Source organism: Megalopta genalis, chromosome 2 (assembly GCF_051020955.1).
Source record: "Megalopta genalis isolate 19385.01 chromosome 2, iyMegGena1_principal, whole genome shotgun sequence".
Classification (NCBI taxonomy): Eukaryota; Metazoa; Arthropoda; class Insecta; order Hymenoptera; family Halictidae; genus Megalopta; species Megalopta genalis.
In genome coordinates, this window is record NC_135014.1 from 28696158 (window position 1) to 28708929 (window position 12772).

Here is a 12772-nt window from a genome sequence, read left to right on the forward strand (position 1 = left end):
TAATTACTTTGTCGTTCTTTTCATAATTACTTTGTCTTCTTTTCATAACCGCTTTGTCTTCTTTAGTAATTACTTTGCCTGCTTTTCACAATTACTTTGTCTTCTTCGATAATTACTTTGTCTTCTTCAATAATTACTTTGTCTTCTTCAATAATTACTTTGTCTTCTTCAATAATTACTTTGTCTTCTTCAATAATTACTTTGTCTTCTTCAGTAATTACTTTGTCTTCTTTAATAATTACTTTGTCTTCTTTTCATAACCGCTTTGCCTTCTTTAGTAATTACTTTGTCCTCTTCAATAATCACTTTGCCGTTCTTTTTACAATTACTTTCTCTTCTCTCCATAACTGCTTTGTCTACTTTAATAATTCCTATGTCTTATAAAATTAACTAAAATTATAATACAATAATAATTTCGTTTTACTTCTATCTCTCGCAATTGGCTCGGGACATCTTCATTTTTTTACGCAAGAATATTTATTTCACACTGGTAAAAAAGCGGCTCCGCAACAAAGCCCGGCGACAAAGCCGAACCAGCGTGTGGAAGGAGGAACGTAATAGAGCACGAAGTGAAAACAAGATTAATGCTGAAAAGTTGTTGTTAACCTAACCTTAATTCGATCGGAGGACCCGCGTGTGGATGTGCACGGTGCACGTATGCGGGCATGCGAGTACGCGAGTGTACGTGCCGGTGCACACAGGCGCACGCACACAGGCTCGCACCCGCACACCTGTATACACACGCGTGACCGTCGACCGTCGTCTTTCGAGGGACTTTCACTTGCCCTCCGGTCGGCCGGTTGGATCGCTGGATCGCTGGATCGCGGCGCGCACAGTTTCCAGCCACGTGAGACGACGCCGTTAAGGATCCTCTTCCTCCTGCGCTCGCCGTTTCCACGGATCGATCTCCGCTCCCTTCTTCTAGATCCGCGCGAATATCGGCCGCGCGCGGTAGCTCGATCGAACGATACAACCTACACGGAGTCTCGATCGGCGACGATCGATCTCTGAACGATGCTTTTCTTTCCCCCGAGAGCTCTAATTAGCTGTGGAAGAATTGATTGTATAAAAAAAAAGGCGGAGTAATTATTGCAGAACACAATGTAATTGTGAGAAAAGACGGGGTAATTATCGGAGGAGACAAAGTAATTATTGAAGAGGACAAAGTAGTTATTGAAGAAGACAAAGCAATTATGAAGAGACAAAGTGATTGAAGAAGACGAAGCGATTATGGAAAGGACGACAAAGTAATTATTGAAGAAGACCAAGTAATTACTAAATATTATATTATAATTAGAAAAATTATGCTATATATATATATATATATATATATATATATATAATATTTAGTAATATATAATAATAATAATAATATAATAATAATAATTACTAAATATATAATTATATTTAGTAATTATGATATAATATATCAAATTAGTAATGACTATAGCAAAAATTATGCTATATATATAGCATAATATTTGCTATAGTAATTAATATAGTAATTACTAATATATATTTATATTATAATTACTATATTAATTACTATAGCAAATATTATGCTATATATATAGCATAATTTTTGCTATAGTCATTACTAATTTGATATATTATATCATAATTAGAAAAATTATGCTATAATTAATATAGTATAGTATATATATATATAGTATATTAAGTAGTAATTAATATAGTAATTACTAATATATATATTTATATATATAAATATAAAAATATAGAAGAAATATTTATATATATAAATATAAAAATATAGAAGAAATATTTATATATTATATATATAAAATATATAAATATTTCAGCAAAATAAAAATTGTCCGTCTCGATTGCGATAAATAGCAGATAAAAGCGAAATAATAACAATGTCAACTTGTGGTGGACTTGTTTAAAGCTCCGCACGATTTCTATTTAACCGTATATGCCCGCACAAAGGAGTCCGCCTAAAAATATCTCGTGGAAATATTTTAATGACATCGGGGTAATTGGAAAAGATGAAATTAGAAACCGGTCGTTCCGAGGTTGAAAATGATGTAACAGTATTCTCGAAGTTTTTTAATGACTCCGCGAGACTGGTTTCCGTTCCATCTGCGCGCGGCTTAGTCAGAAACGCATAGAACGCGCTGCCTACTTATACGAGATACCCCGGTTTTCCCATCGGGCACTCGGATAAACGAAAATTACCCGAGTATATATACGTACCCGGGTATCAGACCAATGGACTCTGCGGGTTTTATGCATTAGTGACAAAAGTGGGTTAGTGAAACACCACGGAACAGCGACATCGGGAGAACGTAAGCACCTCGTAACGCTGTTTCCATATTCGTTGGAGCTACTGACAGAAGAAGTACAGTAATGTCTCTCTAATTGACGCTCGGGTTGTGTCCACGAAAATGGAAAATTTGGGAACAGGAGATACGATTATTCGAGCCTTGCGATTCGTTTTTATAGTCACGAATTGTCAACGATTATAAAAACGAGATGCAAGGCGCGAATAATAATAATAATAATAATATCAGTATAATATCAATATTGATCATATAATCTCAAATAATATCAATCAAAACATAATATAATAATAATAATATCTTTCCATTTTTGTGGATGCAATAATGTCTCCCTAACTGACGCTCAGATTGTGGAGAAAAATGGACAATTTGGGAAGAGGAGATACGATTATTCGAGCCTTGCGATTCGTTTTTATAGCCACGAATTGTCAACGATTATAAAAACGAGATGCAAGGCACGAATAATAATAATAATAATAATAATATCAGTATAATATCAATATTGATCATATAATCTCAAATAATATCGATCATAATATAATATCAATCAACATAATATAATAATAATAATATCTTTCCATTTTTGTGGATGCAATAATGTCTCCCTAACTGACGCTCAGATTGTGGAGAAAAATGGACAATTTGGGAAGAGGAGATACGATTAATTTGAGTCTTGCGCTTTGTCTTTATAATTACCGATTCTCAACAACTGTAAAAACGAGGCGCAAGACTCGGATAATCGTATCTCTTCTCCCCAGATTGTCCATTTTTCGGCGCAATCTGAGCGTCAGTTAGGGAGACATTACTGTAATCTTAGCGCCAGTTAGGGAGACATTACTGTACATACATATTTGTTTAATCTTCCTCCCGTACGATCGATGGAGACGATTTTTATCTCGCAAAAAGATCCACTGCCTTCTCGCGAGACAATCGGCTAACCGAATGCGGTGAATTCTCTCCGATTGTCCCTCAGCTTGTGCACAAAAGTAGGCAATCTGAGAAGAGTAGGTACGATCGTTCGATCAAAAATTGTCCATTTTTGTTTGCAAGCCGAAGGACAATTGGAGAGAACCTATTTTTATGACAATGTAAACGTATTACTGTGGGACCGGCCGCAAAATTTTCTAAAAATCTTGGAATTTGAGAATTCGTTTCTGTTTTCGCTAAAATTACAATTTAAATAGCCAATGGCCGCTACTCTTTACGCGCGACGAGTGTTATAGTATTTATTTATTTATAGTACGAGTGTTTATAACTAACCGGTTATGTCAAGGTTATGTCAACCACTTTTTTCGAGCATAATTTATATTATGAACGAGAACAATAGAATTTAAGAAACTAGAACTTTTAAGAATTTTATTAAGAACAAGAAAATTTATATTTATCGTCAGCGTTTACTGGAACGATTAAACATCGATCACGAGAGGGCAGAATTGTTTATTCCAGCTTGAAAGAACGGAATAACATTCATATTTGGAAATAATTTTAACAGAATTCAACATCGGAAAATATAACTCGTTCGCAGACAACAAAGCGTTACGCAGGGACGAAAGAAAGGGAATCTCGATCGGACCGTAGCAAAACGCATTACCATACATTTATTCCGAATAGGCCGAGAGGAACGGGAACAATTTCTCGTTTCGTCGCGCCGGATGATCGTCGACGGAGTCGTCGATCGGCGGGGCGCCGAATTTCCTGCGAGGTCGGGTCCGTTGGAGCGCGACGAGCTATCGCGTCTCTGATCGATCGCGACAGATTTCGTCTGGCCCATCCTAGCGATTCTCTATACTTTCTCGCCCCGTTGCACCCATGAATCCGCGGGCAGAGAGAGAGAGAGTCTCGTTAATCCTGTCGTCGCGCCCGGAATCCTGATCGGCCGTCGCGACGCTGTCGTTCGCGAGCGAATATCGCCGGCCGGTTTAACCCTTCGCGCTCAAAGCGACACGAATTCTTGGAAGATGATACAAGATGGTCTGTTTGAGTGAGAATCGGGTAAGAAAAGTCGCGGAACGACAAGGTACGTCGACATCGAATCGTGGCTCTCTTCGAATTGCCTTCGAATCGTGACATGTGACCTTCGAATTGACTTTAAATTGTCTTCGAAGTGACTTCAAATTGTCTTCGAAATGACATGAAATTGCCTTCGAATTGCCTTTGATTTTCCTCAAAATCGTGACTTTCGAATTGACTTGAAATTGCCTTCGAAGAGACTTCAAATTGCCTTCGAATTGAATTCAAATTGTTTTCGAATTGAATTCAAATTGCCTTCGAATTTGTCTTCGATTTGCCCTCGAATAGTAGTATGTGACTTTCAAATTGACTTCAAATTGTCTTCGAACAGATTTCAAGTTGTCTTCGAACTGACATGAAATTACCTTCGAATTAAATACAAATCGTGACTTTCAAATTGACTTCGAACTGACTTAAAATTGCCTTCGATTTGCCTTCAAATCGTGACTTTCAAATTGCCTTCGAATTGAATACAAATCGTGACTTTCAAATTGACTTCGAACTGACTTAAAATTGCCTTCAAATCGTGACTTTCAAATCGACTATAAATTGCCTTCGAATTGAATTCAAATCGTGACTTTCAAATTGACTTAAAATTGTCTTCGAATGGAATTCAAATTGTTTCCGAATTGACTTTAAATTGTCTTCGAATTGACTTTAAATTGCCTTCGATTTACCATCAAATCGTGGCATGTGACTTTCAAATTGACTTCAAATTGCCTTCGAATTGACTTAAAATTGTCTTCGAATTGACTTCAAATTGTCTTCGAATTGACTTCAAATTCCCTTCGAATTGCCTCCGAATTACCTTCGAATCGTAGCACGTGACCTTCGAATTTCCTCCGAATCGCCTTGGAATCGTGTCACGTGGTCTCCGAATTGCCTCCGAATCGTGGCAAGAAATTATAAATAAAAAAGTAAAGTCATCCTTTTAATTCCAGCCATTTTTTGCATTGCTACGCATGCATTCACATTAATGTCCACCAACATGCAGGCTCAGTATTCCTTAGTCACTATTCCTTAGTATACCCAGTATCGCTTAGTATTCCCGGATCTGCCGGTTTCATCAAATCGGACTCCCCGAATTGCCGATTCGCCCATCCAATTTTTCCCATTCTTTCGAATTTCCATGAACGCCTCGCGGATTCGCCGGCGCGGCGGCGGAATTTCGCGAACTATAAAATCGTCCGGAGAAAAATCGAAAGTTCCCGAGTTCCCGGACATGAATTATCGAGTGTGTGTGTCGCGGCCAACGAAACGACCGCGGCGGGACGCTCGCGGGGAGGGGGTTAGTTAGGGTCACGGGACATTCCTCGACTCTTATTAACGTCGCGGAGGCCGTCGTAGCCCGGCCGTATGGAAAACTCGGCGATAAAAAGCCCGGCTATATGGGAGCCGTGAAAAATCCGTGACCAAGGAAAAATGTTAATTAACTGGAGGGGAAAGGTGGAAAAGAATGAGATAGGACCCGGCCAGGCTGAACGAGGCTGTGAACGGGGGGATGAAGCGAGGAGGACGCGGGGCGCAAAGGGGGAGGGGGAAGAGGAAAGACCGTGTGCATAGAGAGGAAGAATGCCACGGCAGTCGTAATGGGTTTGCAGCGGAGAAGCTGCAGGTAATAACCGGCGCGTATACTATAACGACACGATGAGTCGTGGGTTGCCCGACCGATGTTGCTTCGGTCCCGGCGACTTTCACGAGGTTCTCGGGCTTCTGCTTATAGCGTTCCATACCTGTACCCCGCGTACACATGCATACACGTATGTATACACATATACGTGTACACCTGTATGCACACGACTATATAGTCGTGTATAATATCCCGTGGAACCGTGGCTCCGTGGAATCGCGACGACACGTCGTCGTCCCGGAGAACGGCTAATGCTACAATGGCGCCGTAGGAAATCTTCGATCCTTCGCGCACCGTTGTGTGCTACAAAGTCACAGATATTCGACTCTCTTTCGACAGATCCTCGAAGCTTGCCTCACCGAACACGTCTCCCGTGCGAATAATATTATTAACGTGATACTGTTTTTAACACACTTTGGTCACTTTGGTCGGCTCCGATCGAGCACGGAAGCAACGTTGGCACCTCTTCAAACGCAACATCTTCGTGTTCTATTTTAACGTCGGACCCGCTAATTTACTGGACGACGAGTGAAAACTATTTTCCAAAAATTGCAGTTAGTTGGAATCGCGACGATTATGTGGATAATTGGAACGAATAAATGTAATCGATTTCTTTAGGAAACGCATTTTTCTCATTTTCATTTGAAATCTTCGCATTTTTCCATTTCCTGCGGCGTTCCAACGAACTGCTATTTTTGCAAAATTTCTTTCACGCGTTGTCTAATAAACTAGTCAGTTTAATTGACTAGTTAATGGCGAATATATGTACGAATAACACGACTTTTATAAATATAAAATTCTTAGCAAATTTTTTATTACGGTCTAAGAATTTAGAAACTAGAGTTTGTTAGAACGTGTGCAGAGAGGATGCAAGAATGTTGCAAATGCATCTGCTGTAACAAATCTTGTCTTCTCAACTGCTACGTTATGAAATAAGTGGTTACATCGATTTCGTGCAATTTTTAATGAAATCTGGCAGATAGTATTTCCCGGATAATCGTCAATCGCGCATTCCATACTGAAAAATAGTTTTAAAGTATCATTTAAACCCACCCACACGTAAAAAATAGCAACATTACGTTTGCTTTCTCCTATCATCGAAGCAAAACTTCGTTCAATTTTCAATCCAGTTTCATCAATTTTTAATCCATAAGTTTTACCAATTGCTAAGTCCCCGGTATATCGATAAACCGCGCCGTTAATTTCTAATTAATCAAAATTAACCCACCAAAATTCTAATCAATTGATTCCGATCGATTCCTCCATCTCGCGATCATCGTGGAATAAAAATCTCGGGCACATCGGCGACCGGTTTGCTCTCGCGAAAACTGTTTCCACGCGTAGAAATCGATGCGAAACGAGGCGAACGAATCGACAAATTAAAGCGATTTTAATTACACGGACCGTCGACACACTCGGCCGTCGTCCGATTTCCCGGCGCCGAATAATAGCCGCGAGTGTTCGCTCACGATATTTGAACAACGATGATCGATGTCCAACCCCCCTCGTCCACCTGCCGCTCCGATCATCTTGTTTCCCTGGCCGCCGCGGAATCAATATTTAATGGGAGATAATTATAGCGAGAAGGGGGAAATCTACTAACGCGATCATAAATATTGATCGGAGTTTGATGAATGCGGGCACAGCAGCGCGGCTTTATATTCCCATCGTACACCGGCGCCCCGCGGCACCATTTAAACCGTCGCAGTTTTAATTGCTGCTCTATGCTAATATCGGGTAATATCGTGCCGCGGTGCACGCGAATTGCTCGCCGTCGATACAGGATGCACTCGGCGACGCGTCGAAAGTGTACCCGGTTGCGCGAGTTCGCGCGGAAATCGAGCGAATCCCGCGATCGAACGCTTTCGAGATCACGTTTTAACTATTTCAACGGCTTTGCATTTTAAGTAGGTGGGTATTAAAGATGTCCCGCCTTTTTTAGGTGCACCCTAATGCATCTGAAAAATGCTGGCACATTATTTAGGACAGGGATGTCAAACTCGAAAGCTAACTTGGGCCAAATAAACAATGCTTAAATGCCGCAAAAAAGATCAATGTTCATAGAAACAAATATTTTTATTTTGACTAGTACATTGTAATAAATATATATAAAGTTAAATTATTGTTTACGTCCTGATACTTGACATCAAAAATGTTCGTCTCGGGCCGCGAGTTTGACACCCCTGATTTAGGGTGTTATTACAGGGACTATTCGAGTCCCACCCTGTAATTTTTCACTTTAAAAAATGTGGACGCGATATTTTCCAGTTTCACCCTCGCGATCGCCCTCAAAATATTATCGAACCAGCTCCACTGAACATTCTTGAGAAAAAAAGAAAAAGATAAGATTCCAACGCGAGCAAAACAACGAATGACGCAAAGAAAACTAGGAAGCTAAAATTCATCGTAGTCGATGGGGTGTTTCTTCTTGCCTCCATCGCATTCCGAAGTCCCCGATGTAGCATTTAATTTAAAAAAAAACCTAGAGATCTAGATTTCACAAACTAGTAAAAAAATCGGCGACCCGCGACGGTACGTTTACATTGTCGCATACCGTTAAATCCGTCGGACGAGAGAGAGCTTCGCGAACAATCACGTGAGCGTTCCTCCTTTCTTTCGTCTCACCCCGTTTTCCCCTCTGTAGAGGCGGATGCCAACGGAAAGTCTCGGGCGATTGGGAAATCGCGTTTTTTCTTTCGCGAAAAACCTCATTCCGTAGATTCCCGCGCGAACCGAGCGGTAATCCGGTAAAACCATTCCGACATGTTCCCCGAAGCGAAAATGGTTGCCGGCGAACGCAAATCGAGCTTCCCTGCCCGAGGGTATCGCCGTAGACCGGTCCTATTAATGTCCCCGGAACTCAATTTGGCCGCGCGTCGCGATATAAAGCCGCCTTCCAACGGCGGCGGACAATCGGGAAAAATCGGGGCCCTTAAACGTTCAACGGTCTCCCGGGGATAACCGCGAGAAAAAGAAAGGAACGAACTGTTCGAACGTTTTCTTACCTTCGCGAGCCGGAACGACGGGGCCCGCAGGCCCCGCTCCTCCCTAATTGCTTCGATACTCACCGTCCTCCATCCTTTAACCACGGTAATGTCCCTCTAATCGACGCTCAGATTGTCCAACAAAAATAGACAATTTTGGAAGAGGAGATACGATTGTTCGAGCCTTGTGGCTCGTTTTTTACGGTTATCGATCGTCAACATCTATAAAAACGAGCCGGATAATCGTACCTCCTCTTCTCAAATCGTCCATTTTCGTGGACAATCCGAGCGTCAGTATGGGAGACATTACTGTATTCGGTGTACAGTAATGTCTCTCCAATTGACGCTAGTCCAAATCCCAAATTGTCCATTTTTGTGCAAAATCTGAGCGTCGATTAGGGAGACATTACTGTATTCGGTCGCGAAATTGTGAAATACGAATGTTAAATTGTGTCGCGGTCTTTTAAAATTGCTACGACTATGGAAGACCGGGCCCAGCGACTCGGACGCTTTCAGCGGAACAGTCGGGATTTTGCGAATGACCGACGACTAAACTGACTATAAATACTATAATACAATCGCGTCCCGCGAATGATTATTGACTGATATTCTGTAACAATTGGTCGTCGTTGCAGAAGTCATTTTATCGATCGCACAAGTTGCCGAATCCCGGCGCCGAATCGTTTGTACAACGGAGTCTCTTCAATCTTGGAAGCAATTTTGTTCCGGCAAATTAGATGCTACCGAGTCAAGGCCCATCAATCTCTCTTCCGGAAGAGCAGCCTAACGTCAGTAAGGGAGACATTACTGTATTCGGTATACAGTAATGTCTCTCTAATTGACGCTCAGATTCTGCACAAAAATAGACAATTTTGGAAGAGGAGATACGATTGTTCGAGCCTTGACATAACCTTAGTATAACCTTGACAATTCGTATACTATATTCGAAAACTATATATATAATTAAACTATATATATCGTAAACTATATATATTCGTAAACTATAACTATTCGTAGACAATTCGTAAACTATAAAAGCCACCCGAAAAGCTTGAATAATCGTATCTCCTCTTCCCAAATCGTCCATTTTCGTGGACGATCCGAGCGTCAGTATGGGAGACATTACTGTATTCGGTATACAGTAATGTCTCTCTAATTGACGCTCAGATTCTGCACAAAAATAGACAATTTTGGAAGAGGAGATACGATTGTTCGAGCCTTGATATAACCTTAGTATAACCTTGACAATTCGTATACTATATTCGAAAACTATATATATAATTAAACTATATATATCGTAAACTATATATATTCGTAAACTATAACTGTTCGTAGACAATTCGTAAACTATAAAAGCCACCCGAAAAGCTTGAATAATCGTATCTCCTCTTCCCAAATCGACCATTTTCGTGGACGATCCGAGCGTCAGTAAGGGAGACATTACTGTATACCGAATAGAGTTCCCCTAATTGACGCTCAGATTCTCTTCCCAAATTGTCCATTTTTCTGCGCAATCCGAGCGTCAATTAGGGAGACATTACTGCACCTCGATCATCGTTTCGTCCTCGAAGCGAATCCTGATTTTCCACGTCGTCCTGCCGCTGTCCGTCCATTTTCTGACGTCCCACGCTCCCGTCGATGACTCGGCGACGAACTTTCGGCGCAGGACCGCGGGACGATTCGACGGGGACAGGGCGGAATCGGACCGGAAACCGAACGATCGGAGGATCGATCGATTTTCGAGCGAAAATTCGAAACGCGAACGTCGTGAAAAATGGCCGTCTGGTTCCCATAGTGGCGAGAACCGGTGTGACGTCGTCCGAGGCCATTTATTCCAGCGGCAGAGCGATCGCTGCGACACTTTGAATTCTAATTACACGGGGGCCCCACGGTTATAGAAAATCTCGCCGGGGCCCCCCTTATCACCGCTATCTGACGTGATTCCGAGAAGATGGGACTTCCTCGATCGCCGGGCCGGACACCTTGTCCACCTACTGGCCGGCCGGCCGGCCACAGTTATGTTCCCACAAACGAACACGTTCGCGGCTACTTTGTCGCGACGCGGCCGTGCCCTGGGTCCGTAATGCTCCCGTGCGGGGGCCCGCCGCGGAAACGCCTTGGGACCCGATCATGATCGTCCTTTAAGGATTCAGCGTGCATTGCGTAACTCTCGGAACGCGGTTCAGTTTCTCTCTTTACGATGCTTCCTTGAAGCTGATATCGATTCTTGATACCGCTCTCTCTCTCTCTCTCTCTCTTTCTTTCTCTTTCTCGCTCGCGCTTTATCCGTCTCTCTTACGGTACAGAGCCGAGGCGCAGAACTGTCGATTGTTTTTCTTACTATCGATAGCTCCGATCAGGAGGCAATTTAAACGAACTTTTAGATATTTCCATAGCGCTTTGATCATTTTTTATTGAAATACTTCGACTATTTATAGGCGAATACCTTGCACCCTTTTGCCGGAGTTACGGGGGAAATAGTTTCTGCGTGCCCGGCGTCTTCTATGGAGTCGGCGAGAATGCTCGGCGAAGGGATTAACCCTTTGAGGTTGCATTTTCTTCGAAGTTATTGCGATTGGAAGATTTTCGATCGCTATGATTTGTTAGAAAGAAAATCGATGCTTAATTGCGTGTTCCTGGATTTAGTCGGATGCTTAAATATCGTTGGCAAGGGTTTAGAATGTAATTGCAATTTTAACGCATTAAGAGTCGAATATTGATTCGGAAAATTCACGCAATATTGAAATTATGTAATCAATAAGACCGAAGCTAGAACATTTATCGTAGAAAACATTGGTTCGAGTATTTTGTATTCTACAGATCATATCGTACGGTAACATTCGATTTGTTCAATGTATTACGATAAAAATGAATTTCAAAGATCTGGTTAAAAATTAGTGTCATCAATATATGTGACTCACGCGGCGCTATAAACATATTAAATATTCATAACAAGAGATTAGAATTTTATTCGAATTTTAAAAGACAGAATAACATCTACACTAAATAAATCATTACTAGAAATTTTCATGGCGAGTTGGACTTGTCGAAGAAAATGACTTCCTACTTTTTTAAAATGAAAACCGGCGATTGTAATCGTACCTTGTACAGTCCATTGCAAATATTTCCATTACATCGTAAGAAGAATATACTATATTTCAAAGAATAAACTATATTTCTTTTTAATTGTTAACGATTAATTTCTAAACGATACCGTTCAAATCGAATGCTATCGTCGATACACCTTTCGTAAACCGTCGACAACCGTCGACGATTTTCCACCCCCGGAGACCGCAGAGACCGATGTAAAATAGTCGACGCAGCATTCGCTAATTCGCTGTAGAAACGTGTAAATTAGCAATCGATGCCCCGAGTAATTAGGATTTCCGAGGATACGCACCGATGGTCTCACGAGTCCGGGAACGTACCACGGCGGCCACACCTTGAATTTGCATGTGTCGTTCGGACGTCGCGCTATGCAAATGTAAACGGCCCGTCCGCTCGGAAACTGTTCGACGACAATTCTTGAGGACCGTCGCGCACTGACTGACGTCCCATGGCCACGATGAACCTCGTAATTATCCCCGCCCCGTGTGGATCGACGACGAAACACGAGCGGTCTCGTTTCGCCCGCGGTTTTCCGGCCCGCGCGGCGGTCACAGGTAGCAATTTAATCGGCGGCAATAACGCGCGCGATCCTCGTCGCAAAGAGCTCGCGTCAACGATGCTGTACAGTAATGTCTCCCCAACTGACGCTCGGATTGCGGAGAAAGATGGACAATTTGGGAAGAGTTTATTATTATAGTTATTATTATAGTATTATTATTATAGTTAGATTATTCGAG

The 12772-nt window shown here is 41.8% G+C and overlaps 1 long non-coding RNA gene across 1 annotated transcript in view; it reads right to left on the reverse strand.

The window, feature by feature from the left end:
- The window catches only part of LOC117229983 (uncharacterized), a 47860-nt gene extending 35309 nt beyond the window's left edge, over positions 1 to 12551 (reverse strand). The window contains exon 1 of the long non-coding RNA XR_004492680.2: positions 12328 to 12551. This is a non-coding gene — a long non-coding RNA (uncharacterized LOC117229983). The remainder of the gene's footprint in view (positions 1 to 12327) is intronic.
- Between the last annotated feature and the right edge of the window lie 221 nt (positions 12552 to 12772).